Source organism: Oncorhynchus clarkii, chromosome 33, assembly GCF_045791955.1.
Source record: "Oncorhynchus clarkii lewisi isolate Uvic-CL-2024 chromosome 33, UVic_Ocla_1.0, whole genome shotgun sequence".
NCBI classification, from domain to species: domain Eukaryota; kingdom Metazoa; phylum Chordata; class Actinopteri; order Salmoniformes; family Salmonidae; genus Oncorhynchus; species Oncorhynchus clarkii.
In genome coordinates, this window is record NC_092179.1 from 27,842,683 (window position 1) to 27,855,845 (window position 13,163).

Below are 13,163 nucleotides of genomic sequence, written 5' to 3' on the forward strand. Positions count from 1 at the left end.
AGAGGGAGGGAGGAGAGCGAGCGAGAGAGGGAGGGAGGAGAGCGAGCGAGAGAGGGAGGAGAGGGAGGAGAGGGAGGAGAGCGAGAGAGGGAGGAGAGGGAGGAGAGCGAGAGAGGGAGGAGAGGGAGGAGAGCGAGAGAGGGAGGAGAGGGAGGAGAGCGAGAGAGGGAGGAGCGGGAGGAGAGCGAGAGAGAGAGGGAGGAGAGCGAGAGAGAGAGGGAGGAGAGGGAGAGAGGGAGGAGAGCGAGAGAGGGAGGAGAGGGAGAGAGATAGGGAGGAGAGGGAGAGAGAGAGGGAGGAGAGCGAGAGAGGGAGGAGAGCGAGCGAGAGAGGGAGGAGAGCGAGCGAGCGAGAGAGGGAGGAGAGCGAGCGAGAGAGAGAGGGAGGAGAGCGAGCGAGAGAGAGAGGGAGGAGAGCGAGCGAGAGAGAAAGAGAGGGAGGAGAGCGAGCGAGAGAGAGGGAGGAGAGCGAGCGAGAGAGAGGGAGGAGAGTGAGATAGAGGGAGGAGAGCGAGCGAGAGAGAGGGAGGAGAGCGAGCGAGAGAGGGAGGGAGGAGAGCGAGCGAGAGAGGGAGGGAGGAGAGCGAGAGAGGGAGGGAGGAGAGCGAGAGAGGGATTGAGGAGAGCGAGAGAGAGAGGGAGGAGAGCGAGAGAGAGAGGGAGGAGAGCGAGAGGGAGGGAGGAGAGCGAGAGGGAGGGAGGAGAGGGAGGAGAGCGAGCAAGAGAGGGAGGAGAGCGAGGGAGGCAAGCGAGCGAGCGAGAGGGAGGAGAGGGAGGAGAGCGAGCGAGAGGGAGGAGAGCGAGCGAGCGGGAGGAGAGAGAGAGGGAGGAGAGCGAGAGAGAGAGAGAGAGAGGGAGGAGAGCGAGAGAGAGAGGGAGGAGAGCGAGCGAGAGAGAGAGGGAGGAGAGCGAGAGAGAGAGAGAGAGAGGGAGGGAGGAGAGAGAGAGAGGGAGGAGAGCGAGAGGGAGGGAGGAGAGCGAGCGAGAGAGCGAGGGAATAGAGCGAGAGAGAGAGAGGGAGGGAGGAGAGCGAGAGAGAGTGGGAGGGAGGAGAGCGAGAGAGAGAGGGAGGGAGGAGAGCGAGAGAGAGAGGGAGGGAGGAGAGCGAGAGAGAGAGGGAGGGAGGAGAGCGAGAGAGAGAGGGAGGGAGGAGAGCGAGAGAGAGAGAGGGAGGGAGGAGAGCGAGCGAGAGGGAGGGAGGAGAGCGAGAGAGAGAGAGAGAGGGAGGAGAGCGAGCGAGAGGGAGGGAGGAGAGGAGAGGGAGGAGAGCGAGCGAGAGAGAGGGAGGGAGGAGAGCGAGCGAGAGAGGGAGGGAGGAGAGCGAGCGAGAGAGGGAGGGAGGAGAGCGAGTGAGAGAGGGAGGGAGGAGAGCGAGCGAGAGAGGGAGGGAGGAGAGCGAGCGAGAGAGGGAGGGAGGAGAGCGAGCGAGAGAGGGAGGGAGGAGAGCGAGCGAGAGAGGGAGGAGAGCGAGCGAGAGAGGGAGGAGAGGGAGGGAGAGCGAGCGAGAGAGGGAGGAGAGCGAGCGAGAGAGGGAGGAGAGAGAGCGAGCGAGAGAGCGAGAAGAGGGAGGCGAGAGAGGGAGAAGAGGGAGGCGAGCGAGCGAGAGGGATGCGAGCGAGCGAGAGGGAGGCGAGCGAGCGAGTGGGAGGAAAGGGAGGAGAGCGAGCGAGAGAGAGGGAGGAGAGCGAGCGAGAGAGAGGGAGGACAGCGAGAGGGAGTAGAGCGAGCGAGGGAGTAGAGCGAGCGAGGAAGGAGAGCGAGAGAGGGAGGAGAGCGAGAGAGGGGAGCGAGAGAGGGAGGGAGGAGAGCGAGAGAGAGAGGGAGGAGAGCGAGAGAGAGGGAGGAGAGCGAGAGAGAGAGGGAGGAGAGCGAGAGAGAGAGAGGGAGGAGAGCGAGAGAGAGAGAGGGAGGAGAGCGAGAGAGAGGGAGGAGAGCGAGAGAGAGAGGGAGGAGAGCGAGAGAGAGAGAGGGAGGAGAGAGAGAGAGGGAGGAGAGCGAGAGAGAGAGGGAGGAGGGCGAGAGAGAGAGGGAGGAGGGCGAGAGCGAGAGGGAGGAGAGCGAGAGCGAGAGGGAGGAGAGCGAGAGCGAGAGGGAGGAGAGCGAGAGAGAGAGGGAGGAGAGCGAGAGAGAGAGAGCGAGAGGAGAGCGAGAGAGAGCGAGAGAGGGAGGAGATAGAGAGAGGGAGGAGAGCGAGAGAGGGAGGAGAGAGAGGGAGGAGAGAGAGAGAGGGAGGAGAGCGAGAGAGGGAGGAGAGCGAGAGAGGGAGGAGAGAGAGAGAGGGAGGAGAGCGAGAGAGAGAGAGGGAGGAGAGCGAGAGAGAGAGAGGGAGGAGAGCGAGAGAGAGAGAGGGAGGAGAGCGAGAGAGAGAGAGGGAGGAGAGCGAGAGAGAGGGAGGAGAGCGAGAGAGGGAGGATAGCGAGAGAGAGAGAGGAAGGAGCGAGAGAGAGGGAGGAGAGAGAGCGAGAGGGAGGAGAGAGGAGAGAGAGAGCGAGAGGAGAGAGAGAGTGAGAGGAGAGAGAGCGAGGCGAGAGGAGAGAGAGCGAGGCGAGAGGAGAGAGAGCAAGGCGAGAGCGAGAGCGGGGGGAGGAGAGAGAGAGCGGGGAGAGGAGAGAGAGAGAGGGAGGAGAGAAAGAGGGGGAGGAGAGAGAGATGAGAGGGAGGAGAGAGATGGGGGGGGAGGGAGGAGAAGAGAGAGAGGGAGGAGAGAGAGAAGGAGGAGAGGGTGAAGGAGATGGTGAAGGGGTTCAGTGCTGTGGTTTTGAATTATAGAGCAAGATCTTAATGGCAGAGTTTAATTCCTGAAACAAAGGTCAATGCCATCATGTTGCTCCTGTTATTAAGAGCAGGGAGATTTAATTGGAACATTAGTGGGGAAGATAATGATACGACGTAACCCCTCTGCCACTGTGGGCCCCACCGCACATTGATGCCGGCGTACCGCTGTCAAAATCTGCTAACTTAATCAAAACAGGCGCAGGAAAGCAAGACAATTACTACATGCAGAGTTAACCTCAACCATATCATTATCATACGATTTAGAGAAAAATAATTACGGTTAACATTATGCAGTCAACCAACTCATAACTCTGCCCCCGAAATCCAGCAGCCCCAAGTTTTCAGTCATCGCCACGGGGGTAACTGTTGTCACGTCACCACTCAGAGTTTGATTGGACAGTCCTCTGGTCACACAAGCCTATTTCCACACAACTTAGCCTGGTCCCAGATCAGTATGTTACCTGACTAGAGGGCATGACAATGCTAGTCAGTGGAGCCTTTATCCAGGTCAGGGGAGATGGATCTCTGGTGACTGGCAGACAGGAGCCTTTATCCAGGTCAGGACAGATGGATCTCTGGTGACTGGCAGACAGGAGCCTTTATCCAGGTCAGGACAGATGGATCTCTGGTGACTGGCAGACAGGAGCCTTTATCCAGGTCAGGAGAGATGGATCTCTGGTGACTGGCAGACAGGAGCCTTTATCCAGGTCAGGAGAGATGGATCTCTGGTGACTGGCAGACAGGAGCCTTTATCCAGGTCAGGAGAGATGGATCTCTGGTGACTGGCAGACAGGAGCCTTTATCCAGGTTAGGAGAGATGGATCTCTGGTGACTGGCAGACAGGAGCCTTTATCCAGGTCAGGAGAGATGGATCTCTGGTGACTGGCAGACAGGAGCCTTTATCCAGGTCAGGAGAGATGGATCTCTGGTGACTGGCAGACAGGAGCCTTTATCCAGGTCAGGAGAGATGGATCTCTGGTGACTGGCAGACAGGAGCCTTTGTCCAGGTCAGGAGAGATGGATCTCTGGTGACTGGCAGACAGGAGCCTTTATCCAGGTCAGGAGAGATGGATCTCTGGTGACTGGCAGACAGGAGCATTTATCCAGGTCAGGAGAGATGGATCTCTGGTGACTGGCAGACAGGAGCCTTTATCCATGTCAGGAGAGATGGATCTCTGGTGACTGGCAGACAGGAGCCTTTATCGAGGTCAGGAGAGATGGATCTCTGGTGACTGGCAGACAGGAGCCTTTATCCAGGTCAGGAGAGATGGATCTCTGGTGACTGGCAGACAGGAGCCTTTATCCAGGTCAGGAGAGATGGATCTCTGGTGACTGGCAGACAGGAGCCTTTATCCAGGTCAGGAGAGATGGATCTCTGGTGACTGGCAGACAGGAGCCTTTATCCAGGTCAGGAGAGATGGATCTCTGGTGACTGGCAGACAGAAGCCTTTATCCAGGTCAGGAGAGAGCACTCTGCCGTACCTCACGAGTCTTCCAGGGCATGACGGCACACAACTATTTTTAACCATGATGTCATCATGCCTGCGTACCCCCCCCCACTCCCTCAAAACATCATCTGTACTACATAAATACTAGTCGGTACTGCATCAATATTCAGAGGGTGTTAGCCAGGCCTGTGTTGCCTGTGTTCTTTATTTAGTATTTGAAAGGTTTCAGAGTGCAGTGTGAGAAATTACAGCCATTCTAATGGTACTATGCATTATGGGATATTGTGCATCTGGCAGGGAGATGTGGGGTTCTTCCCATATTGTACCCTACCTTATTCCCTATATAGAGCACTACTTTGGACCAGAGTACACTTTAAAAGGAATAGGGTTCCATTTGAGACAGACCCATGATGTGTGGGTTTGGAGGATCTAGTCCACTCTACAGACAGGGATGTAGATGGTGTTAAATTGTGTCATGTGAAGGGACATGAGGCAGTGTTATTTTGACTCTCTCTCCATGCTTTTTGAACACGAGCTGGAACAGTTCTGACTCCTGTGTGAAAGAGAGAGACTCTTAATATGAGTGATGTAGTTTGTGTGTGCAGGGTAAGTAGGGGTAACTTCACCCTACTCCTAGACTTTACCAAACGTCACAGAAATATTATAGAACAGCTCGCCTCCGATGCTGTCACCTAGAGTTTAAAGGCTCTCCTCTCTCAATGTGCCCCCCGTCCCCCTTTGGAGGCTTGGTAGAGAGTTGTTGGTGCCTTTTTGTCTTGGTGACAGGGATTTGACGAGGTGTGTGGCTAAGACCGTATCTTTTCTTAAACCGTCACTGAGTTATTGGTGGTGAGTTATTGGTGGTGAGTTATTGGTGGTGAGTTATTGGTCAAAACCAGTAGAGTTGTATGCTCACAATTGATTGATTTTGTCTGGATACTTCAGGGTACTAACTGGTTTACGTCATGCTTTTCAGACTGATCTGAGGAAGATAATAGACTCACAAACATCTCCTCTACCCCCACTCCTCTCAGCCCTGACCCACACATCTTGTTCAGTGGAGTTTCTCCATGTCTCTGAGTAGTTAGTGAGTCAGTCCAGTAATTATGCTCTGGCTGGCTGGCTGGCTGGCTGGCTGGCTGGCTGGCTGGCTGGCTGGCTGGCTGGCTGGCTGGCCATATGAGAGAAGGTGTCCTGGCAGTCTGCTCTCACTGTGGCAGACCTCACACCTCCAACCTCGGCTAGGGCTCATTAACTCACACCTATCGACACCTGCGTACCTTTCCCCCAGTCCGCCATGAGACCAGGGGTGTGTAGCAACGGAAAACATTTAGCAACGAAAACAAGTGTTTCTTATTGGACAAGTTCTGGTAGTCCCGGCCTGTCTGCTTCCGGTTGGTTCCTAGTCAATACGAACCCTGGAAAATGTTGTGGAATTGTTAATAATAAAGATCTATTCATAATAAATATAATTTTACTACACGTTATAGAGGCATGTTCATTCTGCGTACTATATTTCTATCTAAACAAGGTTGTGTCCAGCTGAATGCAGTCAGGGGTTGTTGCATCGGTCCCATACACACCACATGTGAAGTGAGGCAGACTCAGAAAAAAGGAATTGTGGCCCCAAACAGAGCCAAATTAGATTGTGCATGGTGAACGTCAATTCAATTTATCATAATTTAGCCAGAATAGTCCACTCAGTCATCACTGTTGTCCAAGGAAGTGCGTCTCGCGCCAGATAAATCAATCTGTTGTATTTGTCTTCCCTCCAAAGAAAATGTCATTAGAGCTGCTGGTTTCTTTGTGGACCTACTGTAGGTGTTTGCCTGTAAGGCTATAAGGCTATAAGCCAAAGCTTCTGTCTAAGGCATGTGATGTATGCTAAGTTCCCTGATTGGGTGACAGTTTGAACTGAGGGGATTGTGAACACCTGGGCCATGTACAGTTGCCAAACGTTCTTGAATGTTGCAGATAGAAATACCATGAATATAGCGGAGGTGATTCATTATTCAACATGTCAGAGAGGCATGTTTGTTCTACTTAGCTTACTTCTATCGGGAACGTTCCAAAACGTTGCGTCCTGCTGAACGTGTCCCTGTAGCGTGTATTTCAACAGCAAAGCTACAGTGATAAGAAGAAGTATGGAAACCATTTGGAATGACCTGGATTTCTGCAGAAATTGGTCATCAAATTTCATCTGATCTTCATCGAAGTCATAACAATAGACAAACATAGTGTGCTTAAACTAATAACACAAATGATTGTATTTTTATTTTCTATATTAAATACATAATTAAAACTTTCACAGTGTAGGTTGGAAAACCTATGTGAAGCCCGATGCTAATGACTTCTTCAAAAGCTAATTGAAGTCAGGAGTCAGCTAACCTGGAGTCCAATCAATGAGACGAGATTGGATATGTTGGTTAGAGCTGTCCTGCCCTAAAAAAAACACTCACAAAATTTGAGTTTGCTATTCACAAGAATCATTACCTGATGTGAACCATGCCTTGAACAAAAAAGATCGCAGAAGATCTAAGATTAAGAATTGTTGACTTGCATAAAGCTGGAAAGGGTTACAAAATAATCTCAAAAAGCCTTGATGTTCATCAGTCGGTGGTAAGACAAATTGTCTTTAAATTGAGAAAGTTCAGCACTGTTGCTACTCTCCCTAGGAGTGGACATCCTGCAAAGATGACTGCAAGAGCACAGCGCAGAATGCTCAATGAGGTTAAGAAGAATCCTAGAGTGTCAGCTAGACTTACAGAAATGTCTTGAACATGCGAACATCTCTGTTGATGAGTCTACAATATGTAAAACACTTAACAAGAATGGTGTTCATGGGAGGACACCACGGAAGAAGACACTGCTGTCCCCCCAAAAAACATTGCTGCATGTCTGAAGTTTGTAAATGTGCACCTGGATGTTCCACAGCTCTACTGGCAAAATATTCTGTGGACAGATGAAACTACAATTGAATTGTTTGGAAGGAACACAGCACACCAACATCAAAACCTCATCCCAACTGTAAACTATTGTGGCGGGAGCATCATGGTTTGGAGCTGCTTTGCTGTCTCAGGGCCTGGACAGCTTGCTATCATCTACGGAAAAATGTATTAAAATGTTTATCAAGACATTTTGCAGGAGAATGTAAGGCTATCTGTCCGCCAATTGAAGCTCAACATAAGTTGGGTGATGCAACAGGACAACGAATCAAAACACAGAAGTAAATCAACAACAGAATGGCTTTAACAGAAGAAAATATGCCTTCTGGAGTGGCCCAGTCAGAGTCCTGACCTCAACCCGATTGACATGCTGTGGCATGACCTCGAGAGCAGTTCACACAAGACATCCCAAGAATATTGCTGAACTGAAACAGTTTTGTAAAGAAGAATGGTCACAATTTCCTCCTGACCGTTGTCCGCAACTACAGAAAACGTTTGGTTGAGGTTATTGCTGCCAAAGAAGGGTCAACCAGTTATTAAATCCAAGGGTTCACATACTTTTCCCACCCTGCACTGTGAATGTTTACACGGTGTGTTCATTAAAGACATGAAAACATAGAATTGGTTGTGTTATTAGTTTAAGCAGACTGTTTGTCTGTTGTTGTGACCTAGATGAAGATCAGATGAAATTTGATGACCAATTTATGCAGAAATCCAGGTTCACATACTTTTTCTTGCCTGACACCTTATTCTGTTGTCAAGGACACTGAACTCCTGTCAGTATCTATGACATAAATGGTAATTCAGCCTCAGGTCAGGGCTACTAAAGGACAATGGCTTATACATTCATCAGTCCTATTGGAATACATGTTCAACTCTTCTTCTTCTTTCTGCCTTATCTGCTGGAGAAGATGTTGAATAGGAAGCCTCGGAGCATGAAGACCTGGCACTACTCTCTATATTGTCTACCTCTCTCTCTCTCATCCCTCTTTTCTCTCATCCCTCTTTTCTCTCATCCCTCTTTTCTTTATCTCCTTCCCTTTCTGAATCTCTGTTTCCTCTGAGTTTCTAGCCTTGTTCAGAGGCCTTGATGTGTGCCTTCTCTCCATCTCGTGTGTGAGTCAGATTTAAAAGGATCAGCAGGTCCTCTGTGTGTGTATAGACTGTCCTCCCCAGACCTGCAGATAATGGCTCCCCCCATCAGAGCTGCTGTACGCTCCAGTATGGCCTTGCTCACCATAATTCAATTTCAGCCTTATCCTGCGCAGCCGACAAGTGAACCACCTTTGAATGCCGTAGGTTCACGTCTTCAAACATTTCTTTAACTTTCTTCTTTTTCCCCTTCGGTGTTAAGGGGAATTTGATCTTGTGCTTTGTGTTAAAGGGAAACAGCTTGTCGGATGTGAACATTGCCAAAGAATTACATTTAGGTCACCAAATCATTGGCAAGGTAAACTAGAGGTCAACGCACACCGCAGAAAACAGAAACCAAAATATAATTTATAGGCAAAAAAGCACAGCGGTGGAAATTTAAATGGGAAATGTGGATTTGTTTGTGTCCATATTTCATAAATATTCATAGACAGCTCATTCATCTGTTCACCTCTTTCTGAAATGCCCTGCTAGCTACATACCAGTAGTGTTGATTTTAGTATTTCCATGGTCCTGGCATGTAATTTAAGATATGTGACCATGCATGACAATTTAATTAGCTTGCTTTTTTAAGTGAATTCACCCCTCATTGGAATTTAATTTGCACCAAAACTGCCCAGGGCTGCTAATTTGCGTTGCTGGCAGACAGACATATATTAAGCATGGCTCTGTGTGATATCGAGATGCACGCCTCGCTCCGCTTATCCCAGCGCCACCCTCCAGGAGAGCCATATCTCATTCACTGGCATCGCTTATCACTACTTCATTTGTATTATCAGTAAGCTGAGCCCTCAGTATCCTAAAATGAATGATCAAATCAACCGTTATTTGTCAGATGCTCTGAATACAACACGTGTAGACTTTACAGTGAAATGCTTACTTACAAGCCCTTAACCAACAGTGCCGTTCAATAAAGAGTTAAGAAAATATTTACCAAATAAACTAAAGTCAAAAATATTAAAAGTAACACAATATAACAATAATGAGTCTGTATACAGGGGGTACTGGTACCGATTCAATGTCCGGGGGTACAGGGTAGTCGTGGTCATTTGTACATGTAGGTAGGGGTGAAGTGACTATGCATAGATGATAAACAGCGAGTAGCAGCAGTGTACAAAACAAATGGGGAGGGGTGTCAATGTAAATAATCTGGTGGCCATTTGATTAGTTGTTCAGCAGTCCCATGTCTTGGTGATAGAAGCTGTTAAAGAGGCTCTTGGACCTAGACTTGGTGCTCCGGTACCGCTGGCCGTGCGGTAGCAGAGAAAACAGTCTATGACTTGGTGATAGAAGCTGTTAAAGAGGCTCTTGGACCTAGACTTGGTGCTCCGGTACCGCTGGCCGTGCGGTAGCAGAGAAAACAGTCTATGACTTGGTGCTCCGGTACCGCTGGCCGTGCGGTAGCAGAGAAAACAGTCTATGACTTGGTGCTCCGGTACCGCTGGCCGTGCGGTAGCAGAGAAAACAGTCTATGACTTGGTGCTCCGGTACCGCTGGCCGTGCGGTAGCAGAGAAAACAGTCTATGACTTGGTGCTCCGGTACCGCTGGCCGTGCGGTAGCAGATAAAACAGTCTATGACTTGGTGCTCCGGTACCGCTGGCCGTGCGGTAGCAGAGAAAACAGTCTATGACTTGGTGCTCCGGTACCGCTGGCCGTGCGGTAGCAGAGAAAACAGTCTATGACTTGGTGCTCCGGTACCGCTGGCCGTGCGGTAGCAGAGAAAACAGTCTATGACTTGGTGCTCCGGTACCGCTGGCCGTGCGGTAGCAGAGAAAACAGTCTGACTTGGTGCTCCGGTACCGCTGGCCGTGCGGTAGCAGAGAAAACAGTCTATGACTTGGTGCTCCGGTACCGCTGGCCGTGCGGTAGCAGAGAAAACAGTCTATGACTTGGTGCTCCGGTACCGCTGGCCGTGCGGTAGCAGAGAAAACAGTCTATGACTTGGTGCTCCGGTACCGCTGGCCGTGCGGTAGCAGAGAAAACAGTCTATGACTTGGTGCTCCGGTACCGCTGGCCGTGCGGTAGCAGAGAAAACAGTCTATGACTTGGTGCTCCGGTACCGCTGGCCGCGCGGTAGCAGAGAAAACAGTCTATGACTTGGTGCTCCGGTACCGCTGGCCGCGCGGTAGCAGAGAAAACAGTCTATGACTTGGTGCTCCGGTACCGCTGGCCGCGCGGTAGCAGAGAAAACAGTCTATGACTTGGTGCTCCGGTACCGCTGGCCGCGCGGTAGCAGAGAAAACAGTCTATGACTTGGTGCTCCGGTACCGCTGGCCGTGCGGTAGCAGAGAAAACAGTCTATGACTTGGTGCTCCGGTACCGCTGGCCGTGCGGTAGCAGAGAAAACAGTCTATGACTTGGTGCTCCGGTACCGCTGGCCGTGCGGTAGCAGAGAAAACAGTCTATGACTTGGTGCTCCGGTACCGCTGGCCGTGCGGTAGCAGAGAAAACAGTCTGACTTGGTGCTTCGGTACCGCTGGCCGTGCGGTAGCAGAGAAAACAGTCTGACTTGGTGCTCCGGTACCGCTGGCTGTGCGGTAGCAGAGAAAACAGTCTATGACTTGGTGCTCCGGTACCGCTGGCCGTGCGGTAGCAGAGAAAACAGTCTATGACTTGGTGCTCCGGTACCGCTGGCCGTGCGGTAGCAGAGAAAACAGTCTATGACTTGGTGCTCCGGTACCGCTGGCCGTGCGGTAGCAGAGAAAACAGTCTGACTTGGTGCTCCGGTACCGCTGGCCGTGCGGTAGCAGAGAAAACAGTCTATGACTTGGTGCTCCGGTACCGCTGGCCGTGCGGTAGCAGAGAAAACAGTCTATGACTTGGTGCTCCGGTACCGCTGGCCGTGCGGTAGCAGAGAAAACAGTCTATGACTTGGTGCTCCGGTACCGCTGGCCGTGCGGTAGCAGAGAAAACAGTCTATGACTTGGTGCTCCGGTACCGCTGGCCGTGCGGTAGCAGAGAAAACAGTCTATGACTTGGTGCTCCGGTACCGCTGGCCGTGCGGTAGCAGAGAAAACAGTCTATGACTTGGTGCTCCGGTACCGCTGGCCGTGCGATAGCAGAGAAAACAGTCTATGACTTGGTGCTCCGGTACCGCTGGCCGTGCGGTAGCAGAGAAAACAGTCTATGACTTGGTGCTCCGGTACCGCTGGCCGTGCGGTAGCAGAGAAAACAGTCTATGACTTGGTGCTCCGGTACCGCTGGCCGTGCGGTAGCAGAGAAAACAGTCTGACTTGGTGCTCCGGTACCGCTGGCCGTGCGGTAGCAGAGAAAACAGTCTGACTTGGTGCTCCGGTACCGCTGGCCGTGCGGTAGCAGAGAAAACAGTCTATGACTTGGTGCTCCGGTACCGCTGGCCGTGCGGTAGCAGAGAAAACAGTCTATGACTTGGTGCTCCGGTACCGCTGGCCGTGCGGTAGCAGAGAAAACAGTCTATGACTTGGTGCTCCGGTACCGCTGGCCGTGCGGTAGCAGAGAAAACAGTCTGACTTGGTGCTCCGGTACCGCTGGCCGTGCGGTAGCAGAGAAAACAGTCTATGACTTGGTGCTCCGGTACCGCTGGCCGTGCGGTAGCAGAGAAAACAGTCTATGACTTGGTGCTCCGGTACCGCTGGCCGTGCGGTAGCAGAGAAAACAGTCTATGACTTGGTGCTCCGGTACCGCTGGCCGTGCGGTAGCAGAGAAAACAGTCTATGACTTGGTGCTCCGGTACCGCTGGCCGTGCGGTAGCAGAGAAAACAGTCTATGACTTGGTGCTCCGGTACCGCTGGCCGTGCGATAGCAGAGAAAACAGTCTATGACTTGGTGCTCCGGTACCGCTGGCCGTGCGGTAGCAGAGAAAACAGTCTATGACTTGGTGCTCCGGTACCGCTGGCCGTGCGGTAGCAGAGAAAACAGTCTATGACTTGGTGCTCCGGTACCGCTGGCCGTGCGGTAGCAGAGAAAACAGTCTATGACTTGGTGCTCCGGTACCGCTGGCCGTGCGGTAGCAGAGAAAACAGTCTGACTTGGTGCTCCGGTACCGCTGGCCGTGCGGTAGCAGAGAAAACAGTCTATGACTTGGTGCTCCGGTACCGCTGGCCGTGCGGTAGCAGAGAAAACAGTCTATGACTTGGTGCTCCGGTACCGCTGGCCGTGCGGTAGCAGAGAAAACAGTCTATGACTTGGTGCTCCGGTACCGCTGGCCGTGCGGTAGCAGAGAAAACAGTCTATGACTTGTACCGGCGGTAGCAGAGAAAACAGTCTATGACTTGGTGCTCCGGTACCGCTGGCCGTGCGGTAGCAGAGAAAACAGTCTATGACTTGGTGCTCCGGTACCGCTGGCCGTGCGGTAGCAGAGAAAACAGTCTATGACTTGGGTGACTGGAGTCTTTTAATCATTTGTATTATTATTATTTTGTATGTAGGCTAAGACGTTGAGCTAAGTCACTATGTTGTTCCATTTCCAACACAAAGCGTTGCTATCCACCCTACATGTGAACTGAGACTAATACAGCCTTTGATAAGAGATCATAATAGATGCTTCTTTTGTTTCATGTTGAGATATTTTAGTCCCAGGGGAAGAAAGCAGCATGTTCTGCTCAACAGTGGAAAATTGATCTCTCTAGGTGGGGTTCCATCCTCCTGCACTGCCTTGCTATGGGGGAGGGGCCATCTCCTGTACTGCCTTGCTATGTGGGAGGGGCGTCTCCTGTACTGCCTTGCTATGGGGGAGGGGCCGTCTCCTGTACTGCCTTGCTATGGGGGAGGGGCCGTCTCCTGTACTGCCTTGCTATGGGGGAGGGGCCGTCTCCTGTACTGCCTTGCTATGGGAGAGGGGCCGTCTCCTGTACTGCCTTGCTAT